General features: G+C 39.4%; 1 protein-coding gene and 1 long non-coding RNA gene across 24 annotated transcripts in view; one reads left to right on the top strand and one right to left on the bottom strand.

Annotated features, from left to right (window-relative positions):
* Positions 1-25,237, bottom strand: part of RAB27B (RAB27B, member RAS oncogene family) — a 217,506-nt gene that overhangs the window by 45,522 nt on the left and 146,747 nt on the right. For 3 of the 23 annotated variants that reach the window (XR_014074723.1, XR_014074722.1, XR_014074724.1), the window contains one exon: positions 21,065-21,368. The exons of 15 other annotated variants lie outside the window; for them this stretch is intronic. The gene's annotated coding sequence lies outside the window, so the exon portion shown is untranslated. Of the gene's footprint in view, positions 1-14,295; positions 14,492-16,641; positions 16,737-17,259; positions 17,545-21,064; positions 21,369-25,237 lie in introns of those variants that run through there. 5 more of the 23 variants (XM_081562222.1, XM_081562219.1, XM_081562238.1 and 2 more) reach the window with 4 other exon arrangements.
* On the top strand, positions 1,109-18,954 carry LOC145534531 (uncharacterized). The gene is made up of 3 exons (XR_014074725.1): positions 1,109-1,262; positions 4,974-5,023; positions 16,982-18,954. It is a non-coding gene; the product is annotated as an uncharacterized LOC145534531 (long non-coding RNA).

Here is a 25,237-nt window from a genome sequence, read left to right as displayed (position 1 = left end):
ATTTTCACCAAGTGAACAATACATCATCTTGTTTTATGTGTGTTTCTGTTTAAAGAGGGGCTTACCAGGTGGCTCAGTGAAAAAGAACCCATTTGCCAAGTAGGAGACGCGGGTTCAATCCCTGGGTCAGGCAGATCCCCTGGAGTAGGAAATGGCAACCCACTCCAGTATTCTTGCCTGGAAAATCCCATGGACAGAGGAGCCTGGCAAGCTACAGCCCATGGGGTCACAAAAGAGTCGGACATGACTAAGCGACTTAACAAAAGCAACTGTTTAAAGAGACCTCATTTAATATTACTCAGCCATTAAAAAAAATACATTTGAATCGGTTCTACTGAGATGGATGAAACTGGAGCCCATTATACAGAGTGAAGTAAGCCAGAAAGAAAAACAACAATACAGTATACTAATGCATATATATGGAATTTGAAAGATGGTAACGATAACCCTATATGCGAGACAGAATAAGAGACACAGATGCATGGAACAATTTTATGGACTCTGAGGGAGAAGGTGAGGGTGGGACGTTCTGGGAGAATGGCATTGAGACATGTGTATTGTCATATGTGAAACAGAACACCATTCCATGTTCGATGCATGTGACAAGGGCTCAGGGCCGGGGCAATGGGATGATCCAGAAGGATGGGATGGGGAGGGAGGTGGGTGGGGTATCCGGGAAGGGGAACACATGTAAACCCATGGCTGATTCATGTCAATGTATGGCAAAAACTATTACAATATTGTAAAGTAATTAGCCCCCAACTAAAATAAATAAATTTATAAAAAAAAAATATATATATATATAGATTGTTGATTCAGTAACACTGAACTCACAGCTAACAGTGCCGTAACTCAGGCCTGAATGACGTTTAACACACATGTATTCTTCATAAGACACATCACAGCTTTCTTGAGCTTAGGAACACGAGACAGACGGCCCTTCAGCAATATGCTTGGGAGCTATTTTAAATAGAAAAAGTACCACCCAAAAGCACAAAAATACAAAAAATGTGGCTCTAAGTAAACCATGAAAAGGACGTTTGTTTACTGTGCGAGAGTTGAAACAAGAAGGGATAGCGCCGACTTCTTTGGCCTCATCCGGGAACTTGCTCAGAATGTTCCCCACTCCAAGCATGGCAGTCAACGGCTGCAAAAACCACCCTGATTATTGACTGGGCAGTTACAAAGGCATTTCAGCCGGTAGGCAAGGTCACACATACGCGATCCGTACATCAGGAGGATGGAGTGTATGCTTTCCTAAGGTGAACGTTTTATTAAATTTTGGTCAATTAGCACATTAGCAACAATCAGAATATTAAATGATTGAGAAGAAAGGAGAGCCCCCAGGTATGCAAACAGGAGCAGGTACTTTTTGGTGACCTCGTGGAAATGTGAGAAAGGTAAAGTCAGGAGGAGCAGAGGCAGAGGGGGCAGCTAGAGTCCCACAGGGGACTCACGTCCCTGGGAAAAGTAGAGAAGAAACAAGATGAGCCTACAAAGGAGCCTGCGTTAACCTCCTTCAAGTGGACTTTTTCCCTGTGGCAGTGACCCTTTTATTATATCCATAATTACATTATATAATATTGTATTATATTGCCTTCACAAGATTACTTTTTTTTCTATTGCAATGACCCTTTTGTTATATTCATAATATATATTACTTAATATTATATTATATTGCCTGTCTCTTTTCTTCCCCAGAAGATTTCTACCCTGAAGGTGGACATGTGTATCAGGCTATACGACCAAGTTCAGTTCAGCTCAGTCGCTCAGTCGTGTCCGACTCTTTGCGACCCCATGAATCGCAGCACGCCAGACCTCCCTGTCCATCACCAACTCCCGGAGTTTACCCAAACTCACGTCCATCGAGTCAGTGATGCCAACCAGCCATCTATCTCCAGTAGCAATATGACCAAGTATTGCCACGCTAATATGTCTGAGGGAAAAGGAGCTTGGTACATACTTAATTTTGGCCAAATCGTTAGTAAAAGTTGTAGTACCAGGTTCAGAACGGGGACTCCTGTTTCTGGCTTTGATGATGAAAAACAGAATTAAACCAGGAACAGCACACTCCCCTCGCCAACCCCTCTATTTTCACAATGCCACCAACGTAAACACACACAGTAGGCAAAAAGTAGCGGAAAGGCAGATTGGGAAAGATCCATGTGAATTTTGTAGGGCTAGTAGTAAAACAGATCAGTCCATTCAATTAGAATGTTGCATAGTTAAGTCCTCCAGGGATCAACTATGTAAGAAATAGCTCTGAATGAAAACTTATTAGCTCATGAAATGAAAATCCAGCCTGGTTTTCTGCCTATACTTGACTTAGGGCCAACACTAATTAACCCTCTTGGATCTTTCATTCAGTGAAAATTATTGAGATTGCTAGCACCACAGGGCTCCACAGATATTTTAACTCATGGTTATTTGTCATAGCTGGTGGCTGATTCAACGTTTCTTTCACAAAGTTATCTTCTGTAGGTGATACTGATATACAGATAAACTGTAACTGTGCACTGTGCTTTGTTCATGCATTTGGCTTGGTTCTTGAAATCACGCCCTTGTTATTTCAGGATCTTCCCCCCCTCCCCAATTGCTGTGATACTTCTCTGCTCCCTGAAGCCATCTCAGGGTAATGGAGGTGGCTTCTTTTCTTTTTTAAGAAATATATTTATTTGGCCATGTCGGGTCTTAGTTGCAGCATGAGGGATCTTCGATCTTAGTTGCACCATGTGGGATCTAGCTCCCTGACCAAGAATCAAACCTGGGCCTCATGTATTGGGAGCGTGAAGTCTTAACCCCTGGACCACCAGAGAAGTCCCTGGAAGGGCTTTTCTGATTCTGGAAGCACTTATACTTCGGGGGCTTCATTTGGACGGTGGTCTTAAATCTATTTGAATGAGCAACTGGCAAACAGATTCCAACATAGGAGGAATGGTTGCTTTAATATTCATGTTCTTAAAAATTAGCTTACTCTTGATTATCTGAAAGGGGAGAAAAATGTATAGCTTGATTTTGGCCAAACTTTATATAGAATTCAAAGTAATCTTTCAAAGAAGATTTTATCACTCACCTTTTATATTTCAGGAGAATGGAAATAATCTTGTTATCATATGATACTTAAAGCACTGAATCAAGTAGACTGAGCTAAAAGTTCAAATGTGTCTAATTTCCAAATAAGCCAGTTGGCTTTTCTTTCTTTTGTAACGATTTGACATTGTCCCCTGGCCCAGGTGACATGCATCAGGTAAACACCAGTGTGGCTTAAATGTTCCTATTATTCTTCCTGGTGCTTGGGTGCCATGACAGTTGTTTAATGTGTTTAATAGCAATACATCCCTGATGCTATTTCTAAAACCCCAAGTCCAAGGCCTCCCCTCAGAATCATCCTCTTATTACAAGGCAGTTTGGCACTGCTAAAACAAAATCATGAATTTTACTAAAAATCTAAAATTATAGTTTCACTATTACCACAAAGCTTTAATAAATATCAACGATTCAGTTCAGTTCAGTCACTCAGTCTGTGTCCGACTCTTTGCGACCCCATGAATCGCAGCACGCCAGGCCTCCCTGTCCATCACCAACTCCCGGAATCCACCCAAATCCATGTCCATCGAGTCAGTGATGCCATCCAACCATCTCATCCTCTGTCATCCCCTTCTCCTCCTGCCCCCAATCCTTCCCAGCATTAGGGTCTTTTCCAATGAGTCAACTCTTCGCATGAGGTGGCCAAAGCATTGGAGTTTCAGCTTCAACATTAGTCCTTCCAATAAACACCCAGAACTGATCTCCTTTAGCATGGACTGGTTGGATCTTCTTGCAGTCCAAGGGACTCTCAAGAGTCTTCTCCAAAACCACAGTTCAAAAGCATCAATTCTTCGGCACATGGTGCTAATTTTTTTAAATGTCTTCCAGAACTTCAGTCACCAGAAAAAGTTTAACCACAGACTCTCATCAGGTTTGATTACTTTCTGACAGAAAGCCCAGTGACGAGGGTCCAAGTAAATGTGAAGGACAATGACTGACTTCATAGGTGTTTACAGTTTCTCCTCATGAAAAAAACAATACAAATGCATGAATTTAAGATATTTTTGCCTGAGACTAGCAAATCTAAGGTGAAATTTTTAGTTGCAGCAGCCCTCCAAACTAAGAATATTTTTAAATAGTAATTTTGCTCTTACAAGTAGAGACAGATAAAACCTAATTAATGGCAGTGGGTGTTTTAACATGTATGACAGTCAATATATTGAATTCTGCTTTAGCCCACAGGAAAAAGGAATTCTACCTAGCCTATTTTGAGTTTGAGCCTAGCTGGAATTTGAGCAAGCTCCAGGAGTTGGTGATGGACAGGGAAGCCTGGCATACTGTGGTCTATGGGGTCGCAAAGAGTCAGACACGACTGAGCAACAGAACTGAACTGAACTTAGCCTATTGATATGTTCTCAGTGGACATTTTTTTTTTACATTATCGTGTAAGCTTTGATGGACTTGATAATGCCCTGATATACTGTGTCATGCTTAAAAATTATGTGAAAATATCTATATAAATTTCCTTTGAAACATAAAGCTTTATAGAACTCTTTTAATGAAAAAAACTTCAAAAACCTCAAGTCCTCACTGAAGAGACTAGAAATTATTTCAATGTATTTGTTTACATGTTCTAAAAGTTCTGCAAAGAAAAATCCATAGAATATTTCTAAAAATGTCAGGAGTTATGTGACACAGGTTTTCCATATAGTAGAATAAGTAACAAACTGTTTACATATTACTGCTTACAAATAAGAGTAAACCAGTCTCATTGCAGTTTTCTAAATTTTCTAAAATTGACTTAATTATTTGGGAAATAAGCCAAGTAAAGACAGAAAACCAGGACTAAAATTTCCCATGATGAACTTATTAATTTTACTTTAAGGCTATTTCTGCCATAAAAGTCTTCTGCCATCTGACATTTAACCTTTCTTGTTACTTGACAGTGCTTCCAAATATTTTTATGTGGCAAATGTTGCTTACTATGATCCATCAGGTATGTTTCTGTCTCTTAGAAAATCAAACAGCTATCTCTCTGTGTATGTGTGTGCTCAGTCATATCTGACTCTTTGCAATCCCGTGAACTGTCACCCGCCAAGCTCCTCTAGCCACGAACTTTTCCAGGCAAGAGTACTAGAATGGCTTGCCATTTCCTACTCCAGGGGATCTTCCCGACCCAGGGATCAGACTGGCATCTCCTGCTTTGGCAGGCAGATTCTTTACCACTGCGCCACCTGGAAAGTCCTTTTGTGTTACCATTGTGATATCTCTTTGTGGTACCTGTGAATTGTCGAAATCCTCAATTTTGAACCACTTTATTCTGTGTAACAAGTCTGTATTTTTAGGCTGGCAGGCTGGAAAATGAACTGAATAGTAGATGGGTATCTATTTCTGAAGGCAGCAAATCAGAAGATAGTAATGGTGTTAAGGATTACTCTAAAATTACCAAGATGCAAACAACCAGGAAATCTTTTGCTGTCTATAAGGTTGGCTATTTATTTTGCCTTTGTGGATCTGGCTCTCTTTAGAGAAACTACAGGTTTTATGAACCCACCTCTTATATTAGCAGTTGGCTGAGATTAGCTAAGAAAAAAATGCCACCATTCCTGATGGAAAAATACTCAGGCAGTTACCATTAACCTGCAGACTAACCAGTGTCTAACAGTTTATCAACTGAGTTTATTTACATCTACTTGTCAGGTTGACCCGAAGCCAGGAAACCAAGAACTTACTGTCAAGGATACACAGTGAAGTGTTTCAAACAGTTTGGTGATCAAGCCTCAAACTCTATGAAAGGACCAATTTCCTTTCCAAGGGTGGAGCCTCTTCCTTTCCAAGAGGCTCTCAGAAAGGGCATCCTTTCTTCAAAAGGACCATATTTTCAAAACTAGGGATTTGAATATCTGTTTAACCCAGAGTCTGCCCTAGTAATGGAAGATTTTAAATGGTGGCTGCTCCGGGAATTCTGGGCCAGGGTGTCACCATCCACATGGGCTATATTAGCTTTCACTGGCAAAGTTATTTTTGCTCCAAATTGTTGCCCTATAACTCTGTTCTTAAGTCTGGAATGTCTAACAGTAGGCATGCCTTTGGATTTTTGCTACATGTGAAAAAGCAACCATGGTTACTTGGAAGAGTGATTCATTATCTGTTTTCAGTCATAGCTACTTTAGCAGAAATTAATTCACCGAAATGATTGGTTAGTAAGTCGTTGATTTCCCAGCTTGAAAGCAACACACTGGTACTAGCACTGTAGAAAAGGATCAAAAGAGAGAAAAGTGGGCTCTGAGATAAAGTTCTGAGAGACATCAATTTTACTCATGACCTGTACTAAAAAGAAAATTCTTTGTTCCACCTTCAATAAATGACAAGGAAAAAAGATACAAGGAGACAGTCTTCCCTCCTTGATAAAACAGACACATAAAATTATTTGCCTAGACAGAATTTTAGGGGCCGTAGGGAATATTTGGCCTTATAAAAAGCTTCATTATTTCCAATTACACAAGAGAAGCTGAGGATATATCATGTCTACAAAAGTCTACAGAAAAGCACTTTTGTTTCTTCCTTAATAAAGGTTCATGATAAAACCTACTATTGCTACGGATTTACTCATAGACCCCATTGCTATCATATGAACATAGTTCTGGAAACTCACTCCTGGAATGGATATCATAAAAATATTCACTCTCGTTAATTCTAACATCAGTTCATTTCAGATCCAGTTAAACAGGAATATTTTCTGAGTAATCAGAATTAAGTGATATTCACTGCAATAAACAAACAAGAATATATTACTCAAGATTTAGTATATTCAGACTTTTCTTAATTATACTGTATTTAAAATATATTCTCAGAATCTAGGGGTGCTAAATAATTCATCAGGCCAAGAGAAAGGCCCTAAATAGATTAAAAACTTTTATTTCTGCCTACATATACCCCTTTCATTGGGACTCTGTGATTTAGAGTTGACTTTCCTATTGCTTGGGTCACTCAGTTCAGGTTTGCCTTTAAATTGTGTCTGGGGCCAATTTTGGCAATCATGTTAAAAGAAACTAGATTTATAAAGATTATGGCTAGAATGGGAAAAATGTTTGTTTAACTTCTTTCATCTCCTTCATACTCTGACATATAGCCTGTATTCACTAATACAGGCTGAAACCTCAACAAGTAACATGTAAAAATTATTCCAAATAGGAAGCAGTCGTAAGAGAATGCAGAATTTGTAAAACTGCACCCATTAAAATCAAAATTATCAAACTTCTCATTTTCTTCCACAATGGCCTGAACTTGAAAATTGGTTCATTCAATGGATACATTCTGCTGCTGCTGGCGTTTCAAAGCTGAAAATAAGGAAGCCTGTTATCAGTCTTTAATCCAAGATTAAACACCAATGCAAGTTTTCACCCTTGACAATCATGCCAAAAGGTCATAATTTATAGCAATCTATAAATGTTCATCATAAGCTGTACAAAGCATTTTTTGCAATGATATTTGTCTTTTCTTCATGTTAAATGCTATACTACCACACAAGTGGGAGTGCCAAAAACAAGACATTTGTGTCCCTAATGCTAGCTTACCTATAGTGAAACCTCAAACCAGAAAACAAACACACTGATATTTCCCAAAAGAATATATGAAATATTGATGAATTTACAGAAGGGGATAATCTAGAAGATTCACAGTTGGATAACAGCTTGTAAATAATGTAAGCAACCAAATGCTAAAGAACAAAAAGAACTAAAGTCAACATGGTTTTAATTAGAAATCTTGACTGGGGTATTTGTAGACATGGATTATGTGTCTAACTCATAGATGAGTCATGAAAATGTTGTTTAGAAATCTTCTTTCTCTATCTATAATAACCAGAACACAAATAACTGACTATTGGCATATTATGAGAAGGCTTTATAAAAAAACACATTTGTTCTGAACTAAATGCCTGAAATGATCCATCCGTAACAAAGACAAACTTCAACAGCTGCATCCAGAAGGAACAGAGAGAATGTCTCAATAGGACAAGTAGTCATGCAGAAGGTTCTCAGGCTGATTATCTAATAATCAGAAATACTTGCGATGGAGAGTGAGAGGCAGTCAGATGGTTGTATAAGGAATGTTCTTAAATGTAGTAACATATTTCACAAACTGTTTTGAACAATGAACTGGAAAGAGTATTAACATGGGGATGGACAAGGTGTGGGGAAGAGGAAGTAGGAAACAGAGAATAACTTGCCTTAAACTTGGTTAGTGGACACACATTTACAAGTCACTTATGTAACAGTATTTGACATGGGTTGGAAATTTCAAAAGTAATCGTTACTAGATAATTATCTTTTAATTCTTTTAGAACATCGAGATACATTGTGTTACACTTTGGTAAGCAGATCCTGAGGTTAGAAGTGTCATAAATTCAGACACAGCAGAGCTGGAACAAAGCTATTGAGTGCAATAAGGGGAATGGCAGTTAATTTGTTCTTCAGTTAATATGTGCTGGGCATCAGTTATTGAAGCATGATATTAATGAGCCAAAATCAATAGATTCAATCACTTGAGTAATCTGCTAGGTCTTTTGTTCTATAGTACTAGAACACATTCCTAACCAAGCTATGACATGTGAGTTTTCACAAGTGGGGCTGGGAGAAAATATGGGTGAACAGAATCCTAGGACAAGGAAATATTTAAAGTGACTGTCCCACTGCTGCCTCTAAGTCGCTTCAGTCGTGTCCGACTCTGTGCGACCCCATAGAGAGCATCCCACCAGGCTCCTCTGTCCCCGGGATTCTCCAGGCAAGAACACGGGAGTGGGTTGCCATTTCCTTCTCCAGTGCATGAAAGGGAAAAGTGAAAGTGAAGTCGCTCAGTCGTGTCCGACTCTTAGCGACCCCATGGACTGCAGCCTACCAGGCTCCTCCATCCGTGGGATTTTCCAGGCAAGAGTACTGGAGTGGGGTGCCATCGCCTTCTCAGACAGGGATAAATGATGCCCTATTCATAACTAAGAGCTACAGACATATATAATATATCCTTCCAACTTAATAATAATAGCAATTAACATGATTATATAAAACCTTACATTTCCCCTAAGTCCTTCCAGAACGTAATTGGCCTTATTAGCCAAAGCTGATTGGTGCTGACAGAATAGGAAGAAAATCATGACTCTTAGCTTATGACCACTAAACCTCCCTCTTCCCAGCATCTCCTTCAGAGATGGCATTAGGTCTTATGGATTTTCGTGATCACTTGCAGGCCAGAACTTCCCAGTTACTATTATCAGTCTGACTTCTCCTAGAAGGTTTAGATTCCTGAAGGCATTTTCCTGAATAAATCCAGGTGAATCACTATGGGTACCTGAAAGCAGCAGGTCTTCTCCTCCAATGTGCTTCATTTTTCTACACCTAATCTCAATTCTGGGAACCACTGTTCATTCATCTAACGCCTCCTAATGGTTGAGACCATAAAACTTTCTCTTTTCTCTAATCTGACTTCTCTTCTCCAATCTTAAACGTCTTTTGAGTTAACTTCAGACCGTTTGTATTTCCCACTTCTAACTGCTCTCTCTACAGTTTTAGCTGCCTTAGGTTTTATCTTCCTCTTTATCACCACAATACTGCGTACAAACCACTAACAAACTTTACCAGGTTATACTCAAATTATCTGCTCATAGATCTACCTCAACAGATTCTAAGCTCTTCAAGAGTAGGAACTATGTCTTATACATCCTTTCGATCAAACGACTAAATATGCCACTGACACAAAAACAGCACATAATGAATATTTCTAATAAACAATTCAGATATGTAAAAGTTATACCAGAAACTAAGTTGCTATTATTAGTTTTAACATGGTAGGCAGATCTTTTTATTGTAATAAATAATTTTAAATGTCAACTTTAACATGACTAACTTGACATTTTCTCTAAAGTTTATACTTATGCAGGTAGAATTTGTGTTCTCCGAAGGATGTCAAGAATTCTTTGACTTTTATTTTCATGTTTTGGATCACGTTTGACAGTGCACAATAACATGTTTATGGTAGAAACGACTAAAAAGCAGTGAACTATTTTTTAACCCTCTTATTTCAATTTCTACACACTTTTAAAGAACATAATTCCTTAGAAATAAGACAAAAATGTTTCTACTGGTAATAAAATATGATGAAACAGAATACATGTCTTTCTTTAAATATATAGTTAACATTTATGAAACCTTGAAATTTACTCTCTTGAATTAGCTTTCTATTCTCAAGGTGCCAAGCCTATCGCCTTAGGTGTCTGCTTATTTACTACACGGATTTTAAGAATCATTGCTACTCTAGACGAATTGCAGCATACCTCAGTCTTTATCCACTAAAATCATCCTAATCCAACACCTTCCAGAAGGTAAAGGATGGGAAAAGAGTTTCTGGTCCCATGGGCCTCACACATGAGCTGACTTTAAAAGTCAAAGTGTCCTTGGCAAGCATGGAAAACCAGGAGTCAGAACGTTGAAAACCACACTTGATTTGCAAAGTTGTGTTGGGAACCAGAGAGAAGAGCATTACAGTTCAAAGGAAATTCATCTTTATCACAACTCAGCTATTATCACAGGATCGTTTCACAGAGAAAACCACACCATAAAACTGAAAGACCTCCCCCAGCTCGCACCAGAAACAGATGCTCGCCAGGCTTACCAAGTCTGCAGAGAAGGGCAAGCCCGCAGAGAAGGGCAAGGCCGCAGTTGGTGTAACCATCCCCATTAGAGGACAGAACACATGCAGGACATGGGGCCTCAGCTTCTAGTTCTCACCTCGCTCTCACCTTTATCTCAGAATACTCTTTGCAATCTTAAATGGAATGATTTCTCACCAAATGTGCAAACTTCTGGGGTGGAAAGAGGGCACCTCCATTAGGAGAATATCCAGGAGCAATACTAATAATGAGTTATATATTCTACCTTTGGTTCCTTGGTTTTTCTAGTAGCTAAGTGAAAAGATTATAATCTAACGGGGGGGGCAGTTAGGGAAATTACGGTATTTAGGTCAGTTTCAAAATGACTAGCACCCAATGATGACTTAGTGCAGTCCTGAGAAAAACAGCAAACCCAATGTTGCTCATTCCATTTTATTGCTACTATGCCGTAGTCATCAACTAGCATCCTGTTTTGTTTTTTTTTTTAATTTTTAAATTTGTAGATGATTTTTAAAGGTCATTTTCCAGTTAGAGTTATTGCAAAATATTGACTCTATTCCCCATGTTGTATGATACATCCTTTAGATGATCTTTCAGCCAGTAGTTTGTACCCCCCACCCCCCAGTCCTTGTACTGCACTTCCCCCAATGCATAACCACTGGTTTGTTCTCTGTAACTGCGAATCTGCTTCTTTTTGTTTTATTCACTAGTTTTCTGTGACATGACAGGTTAGTTGTTCAGTCTGACTCTTTGTGATCCCATGCACTGTAGCCCACCAGTCTCCTCTGTCCATGGAATTTGCCAGGCAAAAGTAGTGGAGAGGTTGCCATTCCCTTCTCCAGGACATCTTCCAAACCCAGGGGTCAAACCTGGGTCTCTTGCATTGCAGGAAGATTCTTTACCACCAGGGAAATAACATTTTAGATTTCACATATAAGTGATGTCATAGAGTATTTATCTTTCTTTGACTTATTTTACGTAGTATAATGCCTTCAAGTCCATCCATGTTGGTGCAAATGGCAACATTTTGTTCTTTTTTATGGCTGAGTAGTATTCCAGTGTGGGCTTCCCCAGTGGCTCAGCGGTAAAGAGTCTGCCTGCAATATAGGAAGATCAGGAGACTCAAATTCTATCCCTGGGCCGGGAAGATCCCTAGAGGAGGGCATGGCAACCCACTCCACTATTCTTGCCTTGAGAATTTCATGGACAGAGGATCCTGGTGGGCTATAGTCCATAGGGTCACAAAGAGTTGGACACACCTGAAGTGACTGAGCACATATTCCAGAGTGTGTGTGCATGTGTGTGTGTATACCACGTCTTCTTAGCATCTCATTTCTAACATAAGATTAAAGAATAGGGCTTTGTCATATCATGTTGTATTTATTTGAATTGTTTCTACATGTTTTTAACCCTTAGTTGTAAATACCAGGATATTTTCACTAAAGTGATTTTTCCTAAGATATGTTTCGCAGTGTTTTCTGTACTGTTTCTCATAGAATCATTCACCTCCAAGCTATGAGCGGCAGCCTTTGATAACTGGCATTGCCAACCTTGGAATGATTAAGATCAAAGTTTGAATGAGGGAGGGACAGGGCCGAGACCAGGTGTGATAGTTTCTACCTGGTTAATTGTTTTGTTCACTCAAAAACAAAAAAAATTAAGAAATTAGGAAATTAGATGCATTGCTCCAATGCATTTGGAAAAAAATTACAGAAAATCCGAGGTCTAAGCCAGCTCAAGGAGGCACCTTGGGTGAATATAAGAAAGCTCTCAATCTTGGAAAAGGCTTCTACCATTTAGGCACTAAGAGAGGCCAGGTTTTCTGTTCCCTCTTTGAAAAATCTAGTTTCATTCTATATTTTTTAAAAATATTTTCACATATCCAGAAACATATATCAATAGTACATTGTTTATGAAAATAGTATATTTTCAATAACAGCCCATGAGAACTGAGCAACTTTTTAAACAAACTTCTCAGACTCTGAGGACCCTGCCCAAGTTAGATTGGACAAATATCTCACAGACCCATTTTGCTTTTTCTAATTATTTTTGTTCTGGTGTATCCCTCAGGTCAGATTTAACACAAAGTTTCATTTTTCTGAGCAAGTTAAGAAGACAGCAACAAGAAAACAAATCAGGTTGACCCCAAGTTCACTTAATTGACAATAAATTTATGGGTTACAGAAAGAAAACTAAAATAAAATCTTGGATATTTTCTTAAGCCTCCTAAAAAGAAATTTGTCCTCTTTTAAGAATTTATATTTTTCTCTTTTTCTTTTTCTCTGTGTACACGTGTGTATATATACTTATACATTCATACACATCTATATCTATGAATATCTAAACTCATACACATAAACATATCTATAATTATGAATATCTATCTATCTGGATAAATAGGTACATAAATGAAAGAGAGGAAAAAAACAAGGGGAAAAGGAAGTTAAGGAACTAAATAGGAAGCAAGAGTTGTAGGTTACCCAGGTCTAGAGCCAGACAATAGGGATATTAAACTAATCAGTCTATTCCTTTTGCTGCACACAGGAGAAAATTGTGCCTTAAGGAAACTAAATGCCATACTCATAGCTTTACTACTCAGCACCAGTATAATTTGAATAATGATGGGCTTCTTAAAGGTTTGATTAAAATCCCACCAATTTATACCTATATCTGCCTTTTCTAAAATTGTTCCCCAAATTATGTGAATCTTGATGCCTTTGAAAATAGTTTACTTACTAAAAAAGGTTGTTCTTGCATTTCTGAATATTAGACATTTGGTTTCTATGGCAGCTACAATTGCTATATATGCGTGTGTGCAAGCTCAACTGACTTCCCTGGTGGCTCAGATGGTAAAGCGTCTGACTACAATTCGGGAGACCCAGGTTCAATCCCTAGGTTGGGAAGATCCTCTGGAGAAGGAAATGGCAATCCAATCCAGTACTCTTGCCTGGAAAATCCCATGGACAGAGAAGCATGGTAGGCTACAGTCCATGGGGTGGCAAAGAGTCGGACACGACTGAGCGACTTCAGTAACCAAGCTCAATTGCTTAGTCGTGTCTGACCCTCTGCAACTCCATGGACCCACTAGTCTCCTCTGTCCATTGGATTTCCCAGGCAAGAATACTGGAGTGGGTTGCCATTTCCTCCTCCAGACAACTGCCATATACTATGATGTTATTTACTTTACTTTGATGCTATGTTTTACAACTGTATAAACTAAATTTTCACTATTATCTCTTAATATGTGATCTACAATATCTATCAAGTATCAAACAAATTGTGTTCTTTCTTGGGTTTGTAGGATCACAGTTTTGGAAGAGAGGTTGAAGGTCACTTAGTTCAACTTCTCAGTACAGACGATTCTCTGTAACAAATCAGTCATGGAGTAGGCTTCTTGGTTTTCTCAGATAGACCTTATCCCGTCATTGCAATGACTTCCCAGGTGGGCTCTCCAGCCTCACCCTGTGCCCCTCTCCAGCCCCTGCTTTCTACTCTCTTTGTTGTAGTTCAGTCATAAAGTGTGTCTGATTCTTTGCGACCCCGTGGACAGCAGCACACCAGGCCTCCCTGTCCTTCACCATCTCCTGCAGCTTGCTCAAACTCACGTCCATCGAGTCAGTGATGCCAAGCAACCATCTCATCCTCTGTCGTCCCCTTCTTCTCCTGCCCTCAATCTTTCCCAGCATGAGGGTCTTTTCCAACAAGTTGGCTCTTCACATCAGGTGGCCGAAGTATTGGAGCTTCAGCTTCTTTTCAACAGACAATATCTCAATGATAGTGTCTCCTTCCTTCACTCAGAATAAAGATCAAAAGCCAACACGCTTGTTTTCGAAGCCCTCTGTGACCTCCCCGGTACGACCCCGCCCCCAGAGACACAGACTGCCTTCCTTGCCACTCCTGGAAGTTGCCAGGCAAACTCTTGCCTGTTGACCCTTCAGTCTAGACAGCTCTTCCTCCTTGTAACCACATGGCTCACTCCCGAGCTTCCATAAGACCAACGTTCAGATGTCACCTTCTCAGTTAGACTTTCCCTGGGCACCTGCTCTAAAATTTCCACACGGACTGGGCGTGTCACTGCCACTGTTTGTTCCCTCTCTGCTTTACATTCTCGTCTAGCACTTCTCTAATGTCTCACAGATCTAACTTGCACACCCACTTATTCTCTTAAGTGAAAGGCAAGTTCTCTGGGGTCCAGGCATTTTTGTACATTTGGTCCACTTCTTTCACACAGAGCCCAGAATAAGGCTTGACACTATTAATAAACATTTGTTTAAGAAGTGAACAAGAAATGTAAGTTCTTTTTCTCAACTACACTCACCAGTTGTTTACTTAGAAAAGACAACTTATTTAAAAAATTTTGGCTATGTGTTAAACAACATTTTATTTTCATTACTGATAATCCAGACACATTTCCTTCATTTAAGGAGGGCTTATGAGAGAAGGTTAATATTTAAAGAATATGAATAATGATTGTAAAGGGAGTGAAACAAGTTAAGTAACACTCTCAACTCCATTTATGGGGTTTACAATTGGTTTTTATTATGCTTCATGGTGTTGCTACTTCCTACTATTATAGAATAAATGTCAGCTCCATTCCACACATAATAATGAGTGAAAAATTACACCCCTTTAGCCACCAACTCCAAAAAGTGACTTACCTTTCATGGGAAACACCTAGTTTGTCCTGTCTGTTTTTACAGTAATTGTTTTCCTGTCTCTCAAAACTGCAATTACTTGCTTAAGAGCAGAACCATTGGTTAACCTACCTTGATGAATCAACTCAAGAAACTGGATTAATTGTGAGCTGAGCTTTATGTGAATAGTTGGTCTATGTTTCATGCTGTCCTGATCTGCAAGACCAAAAACCTAACCAAAAATGTCCCAGGCCAAAGGTGGGAAAGCAGCGGATTTCTGTTTTGAACCACCTGGGGCTTTGAATGGCTTCTATCTTTCCAGACGTACAGTTAAATACAACAAAAAGTAGATCAGAAACCAGTAGATAATTTTAACATAAGCTGGTGTGCCAAGGAGCTGAGCAGATCAATTATATTAGAGTTACCTTCCCTATCAGGTCTTCAGATTCCTGTTCCAGAAACGGCCTATGAGAGAGTTGTGGTTTGCTTACATTTGACAGATACCCTTTGATTCCTTCTTGGCATCTTTGAGAACAGGCTTGTCCAGTTTCATCGGCAAGGTTTTGTTCTTTCGAAAGCAAAGATGGTAACATTTTATGGGAGGCCACTGTCAGTTCTTCAGCAGAAAAGCCTCCTTAACATTAAACTATCTGCCAAGATTACCTTGTTTTGGTCATTCCTAAAATCACTTCTTGCCTTCAAGAAGGACTGATTCCCTCTAGGTAGGGGGTTATGATAGGAAACAGTGAAAAATAAGTATATGGGGGAACAGCACAAGGAAGGTATGGCTCTAACTTCATACTACAGTTTGGACTTCACAGTAGCTTGAAAGTTCAATAAACTGAAATGCCTGAGGGTATACTGCTGAAGTTAACTTTTCTGTTAACTTCAAATTTAGAACTCTATAACCGTGCACATAAAACATATATATAGATTTATGTTTATTTATCTATAATATTACTGAAGATGTGTGAATGTAACTGCATATTAAGAACAGCACATCTTTGAAACAGACTAAATCAAAATTCATAACTATTATTATGTTCAACAATAATTTTGTTGCTAAGAACTCTGAAACTGCATGCTGTTGACCTTGTCTTAATAAGGTGCTAGATACACAACTGGAATGGGTACATATCCTTAATTTTAGATCTCGAAATAAAAAGCATTAACAATGGTAACCAGTATGTAACAGCTAGTAACAAGTGTGATGACTTTGACCAAACTCAGCCTTTTCCTAGGAACAAAGCCTCTAGCTTCTACTTAGGGACATTCCACCTGATTCAGTAGCTTTCAGATAATGAGATAATGTTGTACCGAGTTGGAAACTCTTGGAAGCTCATTTATGGTGACCAGTTGAACAAACACACGTGTACACACCCTTCTAGGACTGCAATACCCGGATCACAATTCTGAAAGAACAGGTTAAAAAAAAAAAATAAACTATCAGACAAGCTCTTGATTTCTCTGGGGCTATTTCACCTGAGGACGGACAAAGGAACGTCCAATCCCCTGTCTCCCCTCACGAAATGACTTCTTAAATGAACCTCGAAACACATGATGATGATGATGATGAATTATTTCGGTTGTCTTTGAGATACAGATAGAAGGAAACTGACATTGCTAAGCCAGGTTCTTTTTTTTAAATCCCAACCAGCTTTTTGAACGGCGAGGACCAAAACAAAGACAGACACCAGCTAGTTTTCTGATGACATCCGCGCCCCCACCACGTCTGCACCAGAATCCTGGGTGGGAGCCACCGATCCAGCGCGCTCACACCCCGAATCCCGCTCTAGACCCGGGGTCCCTCGCCGCCGGCCTAACATCTCCCCATCCACGTCTCACTTCCTTCTCGCAGGCGAGCCGCTCAGCAACCCCCCGAGAGGGTGGGAACACATTCCAGCAATAACAGCCCGGCTGGCCGCCCCAACTCACCAGCCTGCGAAGTTTTCCTTGGCGAGAGGTGTCAGGTTTCAGAGGGTTCCTTCCCCCTTCCCCAAGCCCTGGAACTCCTGGATACCAGCCACGGCCCGGGGTCTGCCTTCCAGGGCGACGGTCCCGGGCACCGCTCCGATTTTTTGTTTTTCCCCCAACCTGTGGCTCTGGATCGCTCCAACAGGCGGCCGGTCCCCAGCCCCTGCCCGTCGGGACTGCAAGCGGCAGGACTGGAAGCACCACCCCCGAGTCCGCCGAGCCCCGGGATCTGCAGGGTTCGTGTGTGACGAAGGCGTGTCTCCCAGTCCGAAGGCGGACGTGCGGGGCGCACCTCCGGCTAATCTTGCTGGTGACTCAAAGGCGCTCGGCTTCTGCTCCGAGTTCTCGGCTCTGTGGGTCTCCAAGCCCCAGCAGCCAGCTCATTTTGAGTCCTTGATTTTTCGGTGTTTTCTTGGATTTCTCTTTTCCAAAGAGCCCCTGGGCACTGTGAGAACGGCTTCCAGCGCACTGCATTTTCTCCTCCTCAAGGAGGGGATGTCTTCATTAACTAGAGACCAAGGAGTTGCCAGTGGAGAGCAGAGAGGGGCCTCCGGAAATAAAAGGGATCGGAAGGAAATCCGTGTTTTAAAAGTTAGGGTCTCTTCATATGAATCCATTCACCAGGATGCACTGCCCTCACCTTTGCATCTGCAGCTGAGTCAACAGGAGTCGTGTCTATGAGATCAGAGAAAACCAGGCAGCACACACATTCACTGAACACATCTTTATTAAGCACCTACTATCCTGCCGCACTTGGCAATCATCTGTCCACACCCACAATCCTGGCTGGCTCTCTTGAGATCACATCTCAGACAGGCTAAGACATCTTTGGTATTTAGACTGATGGTAAGAGCCGAAGGTTGAAGACATACAATAGCAATTGCTTTTTTTTCCCCACTGTGAAGAAAATGAAAAAGTTACAAATGTGTTGCTTGCACGCATGTTGGTGAACAGTGAGGTGATTGCTTAAGTGTTCATTGTTTGACCAGTTCTGACAGTGCCTTGGAGGCAACTGAGAGGCACTGACAGTATCAGCGATGGATGTCTCCAGGAGAACTGCAGTGGGAGGAGGTTAAAACAAAAGATCCTAAAACCCATACCAAAATGCAAACAAACGACAGCAAAGCACTGGAGGAGAGGAGTGGTGGAGAAAACATGTGGTTTCACAGGAATCTGCCTGTTGTACTAAGAAAATATGAGAGAAGGTCTATTTTCTGTGCCTCAATGTTCTTATCTTAAAAATAAGGAGAATAAAATGCCTTTGTAGGGTTATTGTCAGTAAATGAGTTCAGATCAGCAAAGTGCATAGAACAGTGGTATAGTAAAGTCTCTATGGGTGTTGCCTGCTCATTATTTTGGTAACAATTATCTACTCCTTTCTCCCAAAGTAAAGTCTGATTTAAAAATACTATTCTGATCTACTGGGAAATATTATTGGAGGTTCAGGTTATAGATTTTCAAGTATATATGCTGGGAATATATATTTATAGTAAATCTATTTTGCATCAGCAATATCTGTATTGCTGTGTGTGTCTATGGGGCCTGAGAGAGAGTCAAGAAATGCATGAACAACCTTGACTTTATTCTTCTTTTCATACTACCTTAATTTAAAATGATCCTCTGTACATGATATAAAATGGCAATCTGTATTCTTCACTTCGTCTCTGTGTCCACTTACTTACTTAATCCCACCAGCTGTTATTTCCCATACTCAACAGCATTTATGGTGCTCTTGTCCATAGATCCTCTCACTGCACTTTCACAATGTTGCTTTGAAAGAGGCAAGGCATCTATTATTTTTTATTGTCCCCATTTTTAAAAATGAAGAAAACTGAGGTTGAGAAAGTCCCAGCAATGTGCCCAGAATCCCAAAGGTCCAGGAATGTGGGACTCAGATCTGCTGATCCGGACGGCAGAGCTCACAGTGGTCAGGACACCGTGCTGCCTGGCTTCTGTTTACGGGTAAAGCTCCTCTCGTGAGAAAGTCTGACACACACATTTATCATCTGCTCTCTTTGCCACGCTTCCCTTCTCTAAGGGAAGGTGCCTCGTAGGGCTAACTCCTGCAGGGACAACTCTCCAGAAGTCACACACGTCCTGTGCTTCTAGATCCGAGGCTCAGAGGCGCTAGTATTACATGAGGATGCTCTTCAGCTACTCCAGAGGGTGGACCTTTCCTTCCCTGTGGGAAGAGGGTTCCAAGGAGGAGATGGCAGTGGGAGAATATGAGCAAAATGATTCCCGGCCACTTCATGAAGGCCACTTTGACCAAAGACAGAGCATAATAAAAAACGCTGGAAAACCATGAAAACAAGGTGACAGCATCCTGTGATGTAGAAACAACAAAAACAAAAAAAGCCCTTCTGCACCTGGCGTTTGCATAGCACAAATTCAGTGACATAATTTCTCTCAATAAGCTTATCACTGAATAAATACAGCACTAAGGTAAACAGATAAATAAATGTACCTGGGTGTTAAAAATGGTTAAACACCTCTCCCTCCCCAATCTCCTCTGACACAAGAATAAACACATTTGGAGGACTTCCCTGTAGGCCCAGGGGTTAAGGCTTCCAATGCAGGAAGTGTGGGTTCGATCCCTGGTCGGGAATTTAAGATCCCACATGCCTCACGGCCAAAAAACATAAAACAGAAACAATATTTAACAAATTCAATAAAGACTTTAAAAATGAACTGCATCCAAAAGAATCTTAAAAAATAATAAATACATTTTTGTTTGTTATTAAATCATAAAGACAAAGAGGAGAAGAGACATCAAGAGATAAATAAACTGCAATAGATGGTTTGGAAAAATCTAAGTCAGACGGAAGCTGGGTAACCGATCAGGAAGAGGAGGAGTCTATACTGCTTGCCTGTGGGAAGGGTGATGGGTGAGACTCATTAACTCCTTGTGTAACCTGAGAGGCTCAAGCCTAGGAGGTGGAAATACCATCAGAGAAGGAGGCCAGCTGGTGGGGTGAACACACAGGTTTGGTTAGACATCTGTATTCAGAATGTCCCGACCCAAAGTTCACTTCCCCACTGCCGTACAATCAACCAATTGTACATAAGTTTCTCCATCGGCTCAACTCAGCCTCCAGGAGACTGGAGGTTTATTTTCTGGTGAAAGTAAACGAGAGTACTTTGTGGTTTAACAAGATGAACTGAACACATGCATTTTTACTCTGCTCCTGTAGAAAATGAATTAAAAACAAGTGGACTTCAACATGGTAAAAAAAAATTTTTCAAAATTCAAAATACACTCAAAATTTTACAAATTTGAAAGATGGGTGGATTATAAAATAGAAAGTCCAAGAGTATAATTTTTTATTAAGTAATTAAGCACTCCAAGATATGTCATTCTGAAATATTAGCAGCCCAGGAATAAAAAGAACAGAAACATCTTCCAGAAACATAAAGCAGATAACATACAAAGGGAAATAATAAAAATTGTATTGGATTTCTCAAGAGCAATAATGGATCCAGAAGACTCTTTAAGTGCCTTCACAATTTATAAATGAAATTATTTTGAAATTGTGTACCTATACAAAATGTTAGCCAAGTGTGATTAAAATATGTTTAGACATGTAAGGAACCGAAAGCATAATTTCTTTACTGTGTTTAAGGAAGGATCCCCCAAATAGGCTTATAAATCAAGAAAGAGGAGATGGAACCCAAGAAATGAAGGTCCAACACAGGAGACAGTGAAGTGAATTCTCCATAACAACAGGCCTAGGTAGAAGCAGAAGGGTGGACTGCAGAGGCAAAGTTTTCTGGAAATAATTATTTAATAGACAGGTACACTTGAAACATTTTTGATAATGTCCATGTAGTAGAGACTGAAGTGTTCATCATTTCCAGGTTCTCTTTTCTGAGCATCCCACTGGATTTCAATTCTTAGCCCTTTGCCGGTAGGAAGGCATGTAGCTGAGTTCCAGCCAATGGCATGTGGACAGCAGTGACCTACACCACTTCCAGGTCATTCCCATAAAATGACCTATGAGATCCTCCATGCTTTCTCTCTTTCCTTTTTGGTATCCAGACATAAAGACTCAGTGAAGAGCTCTGAAGCCCTAGAAGACATTAAAGCCCCGAGATGAAAGAAATTTGAGGCTCTGAATGATTGTGTGGCATAGAAACCCTAGCCGTCACCCACTAGGCCGTGGCATGAGCAAGAAATAAACTTACACTGAGATAAGCCACTGAGAGTTTTTGGAGTTGTTTGTTAATGAGGTTAGACTGTTCTGACTATTACAGTTTCAAAGACCATTTGGGAACATTTATGAATCATTTATGGGCTTCCCAGATGGTGCCAGTGGTAAAGAACCTGCCTACCAATGCAGGAGACACAGGTTTGATCCCTGATTCAGGAAGATCCCCTGGAGGAGGGCATGGCATCCTACTCCAGTATTCTTGCCTGGAGAATCCTATGGACAGAGGAGCCTCGCGGGCTACATTCCACAGGGTCGCAAAGAGTTGAATCTGACTAAAGCAACTTAGCACGCATGCATAAATACTTAATAGTAGGTACAAAATACACTAAACAAGTTGAAAAAGGATATTAATAACTCCAGGAGAAACAAAAGGTTATGAGTAAAGAAAAGTAATAATAATATAGCATTTCATTCAGATGTGAATATAATCAGAATAATGGAAACTCTAGCAAGAGAGTAAACATAAACCATGATATAACTGCATGTGAAGCGTGAGTATAGGGAAAGATGGTATACATACGTGCAAGAGAACTAAATACTCAAGTATTACACATAGAGTCAATAAACAGTGTGTTAAGTTGCTAACTAAGAAAGGCAGGATAAGCAAACCTTTTAGAAATACGCAAGTAAATATAATAAAAATACACTAAAAGAGTCAAAGTCAAGAGTTTTGCTGTAGGAATTGAGACTAGGACTTAAGAGGAAATCCGTGATATTTTTTTAAGAATTTGAACACTTTTTTAAAAAAACTATGAGATGTTTTTACCTTAGTAAAAATAATATTAAAGTAGTTTTAAAATATAGAGAGGAAAGCAAAAGACACTTGTTCAATAGAGAAAGCATTATAATTCATTATTACTTTCATATATTTTTGCATAATAGCCTAAGAGCAGTGGAGAAAGTGAATTTGGGGTGCAGATTGACAATAGATTTGAGAGGTTTTCACAGTCATTTACTGACTCGGCAAACATTTATTAAGTAACATGTGCCTGATCCTTAGGGTTATCAGGCACTAGAGATGAAGTGGAGAACTTGAAAGAAAAACGTAGTACACTGAGGAAAGGAGCATTTCAAAGTTTTAAACAAAAAATATATTTGGTTTCTTCTCTCTTGTCCTAGGCGACAAGAGCCACTGACTTAGCTTGCCTTTCATATTCAAAATCCTCTTATAAAAGGCCCACACTGATGAGATCAGAGGTTTCCTAACTCACACCTCTTCTGGGACTGAAGTGAAGGCTCTGCCAGGTAGTCACGCTCAGGTTTGCCTCCACCCTCTGCTGACCTGCAGTCCATATGAGGTCTCTCTAATCACAAATAAAAATCAACCCCTCCCTAGTGTGAGGAGGCCCCACAGTATGATTAAAACTCACAAGACTGGACTCCCAGGTCATGCTAGTTTTCCTAACTACTTTTAAAGACAGGATGTCAAGGAATATATATACCTGAATGAATTTTTACTGGCAATTATTTTAAATGTGTAACACATCAAGACCTATTTTAGGCATTAAAGTGGACCTGTTCACATAATTATATGTATAGCATCTATTCTATGGTGATGTCTTAATTTTCCCACTTCTAATTTCATTTTGACTCAGTTTCTTAAAATGTGAAATGGAGATACACTGGAATTTATATGGAAATTATGTAACTTAGCCTAATTCTCTCTATGTTAAAGAAACATTCTGTGGGAAACGACCAAACGGTTTCATGAATAATGTTTGCATATAGACAAAAAACAAAAAATGCTATAATTATGGGCAAAATTACAATTATAAAACTCTTATCAATTTATCTAATTGATTGAGGAGAAATAGATTCGTATTGATAAAAACTAAGGAGACAGGAAAGAATACAGTGACAACACATATACATACACATAAATATAGTCATATATCAACATATACAATTGCACATATGAACATTGGTACAGTCATGTAAAAGCATGTGTAAAGTATATAGGTATATATGCTTAAATTTAGCTTTACAGTGAGCTACAAAATAAAATGTCATATGAGCCTACCAGGTAAATGTAAACAACCATAAGGTGATTCTGTCATTTTTCCAAAATATCAAAAAATAGTGTTCTTGTTCACAATTTTTGCTACTTTTTAACTGCAAACACTTCAACTGAGATGCCGTACACGAAGGAATAATTTAATCTGTCTTAAATTCCTCTGCTGGACTTTTAGCAAATTATCAGGTAATCTGTTCAAGCATCCAAACTGACATTGATTGATGTAATTTCAGGTAAATATGTCTTTTTCTCCAAATACTTTTTTGGTTGAATTAAAGTTCTTTCATTAATATTCCATTATAAAAGATCTAGAGTGACACCAATATAAGATAAACATCTTTTTAAGGCATAATCTGGGAAATCATGTGCCTTATGTCTGATCATATATGATATTAGAAGATAATTTGTGAAAATAACAATTAGCAAATGAAGATTTGGTGATATCCAAGAATCCCATGTTAGATAATTACTTTTTTAAAATTTATTTTTAATTGGAGGGTAACTGTTTTACAATGTTGCACTGGTTTTTGCTGTACAACAATGTCATTTAGCTATAAGACTATATATGAATATATCCCCTTCCTCTAACTTCCCTCCTATCCATAAATGGTTACTTTTTAAAACTATATTTTTAAGAAATAGGCTGTTTCATTAAATGATCTTAAATTACAATTACATGAAATATCATTTAATCCATTTTTGTAATCAATATAGCAACAGTTTATATACCTATAATAATTCTATCATATTTGTAAGATATATTTAAATTTTCTGTTTCCAAAATAGTATGAAAGTTGTAAGTACCTTAGCCCATATAATACCTTCTGAAATATGCATCGCTACCATAACCACTAAATAGGTCCCCATTCTGTGCAATTTCTATACATATTTTATTACTACTGAAGATTGAGAGAATGGAAGAAAATTTCTGTGTGCATCATACAAAATACATGTTTGTTAGAACTACTCCACTTATTTTAAAGAAATTGTAACTAATTTATTTTTATAGTCATATATTCAGTGCAAGTCTTAGGAGAGACAATGTTTTTAAAGAACTGGTAAAAGAACACATGATCAGAATGAGGACACAACAGCTAATAGGGACTCCTCCTTTTCTTGCATTACACTGCCTGTGAAAGTAAAGTGTTAGTTGTTTAGTCATGTCCAACTCTCTGTGACCCATAGACTGTAGCCCACCAGGTTCCTCTGTCCATGGGATTCTCCAGGCAAGAATACTGGAGTGGGTTGCCATTCCCTTCTCCAGCAGCTCTTCCTGATCCAGGGGTCGAACACAGGTCTCCCGCATTGCAAGCAGATTCTTTACCGTTTGAGCTACCTGGGAAGCCACTGTCTGTAAAATGTGGTAAATATTAGTCATCTTATAAGGCATTCAAACCCCATTTTTTGTTTGTGGAGTCCTAATTCATGTTTTGCTGAGAGCCCCCTATAAAAACCGAAGGGCTCAGATACTCATGATAGTGGTGGCAGAATGTGAATGTGGGGTCTATATGCAGTAGCGTGGAGTGGTTCCAATGGTGCTGTTGAATTACATGATCGAGTGCTTTTAGACTTATAACTCTAGCTCTATGCCAGCATGCTCTGGAGCGGGGACCACAAAATATCAAACCTGGAAAAAGGAATCTTACAACTAGAAGAAATATAAAACTTGCTAGTTTACACAAGCAAAGAAGTGAAAAATACATATGGGAATGGA

Source organism: Giraffa tippelskirchi, chromosome 14 (assembly GCF_054371585.1).
Source record: "Giraffa tippelskirchi isolate mGirTip1 chromosome 14, T2T-mGirTip1v1.2.pri, whole genome shotgun sequence".
NCBI lineage: Eukaryota > Metazoa > Chordata > Mammalia > Artiodactyla > Giraffidae > Giraffa > Giraffa tippelskirchi.
The sequence above is the reverse complement of the archived record's forward strand: the minus strand, read 5'-3'. Positions and strand labels throughout refer to the sequence as shown.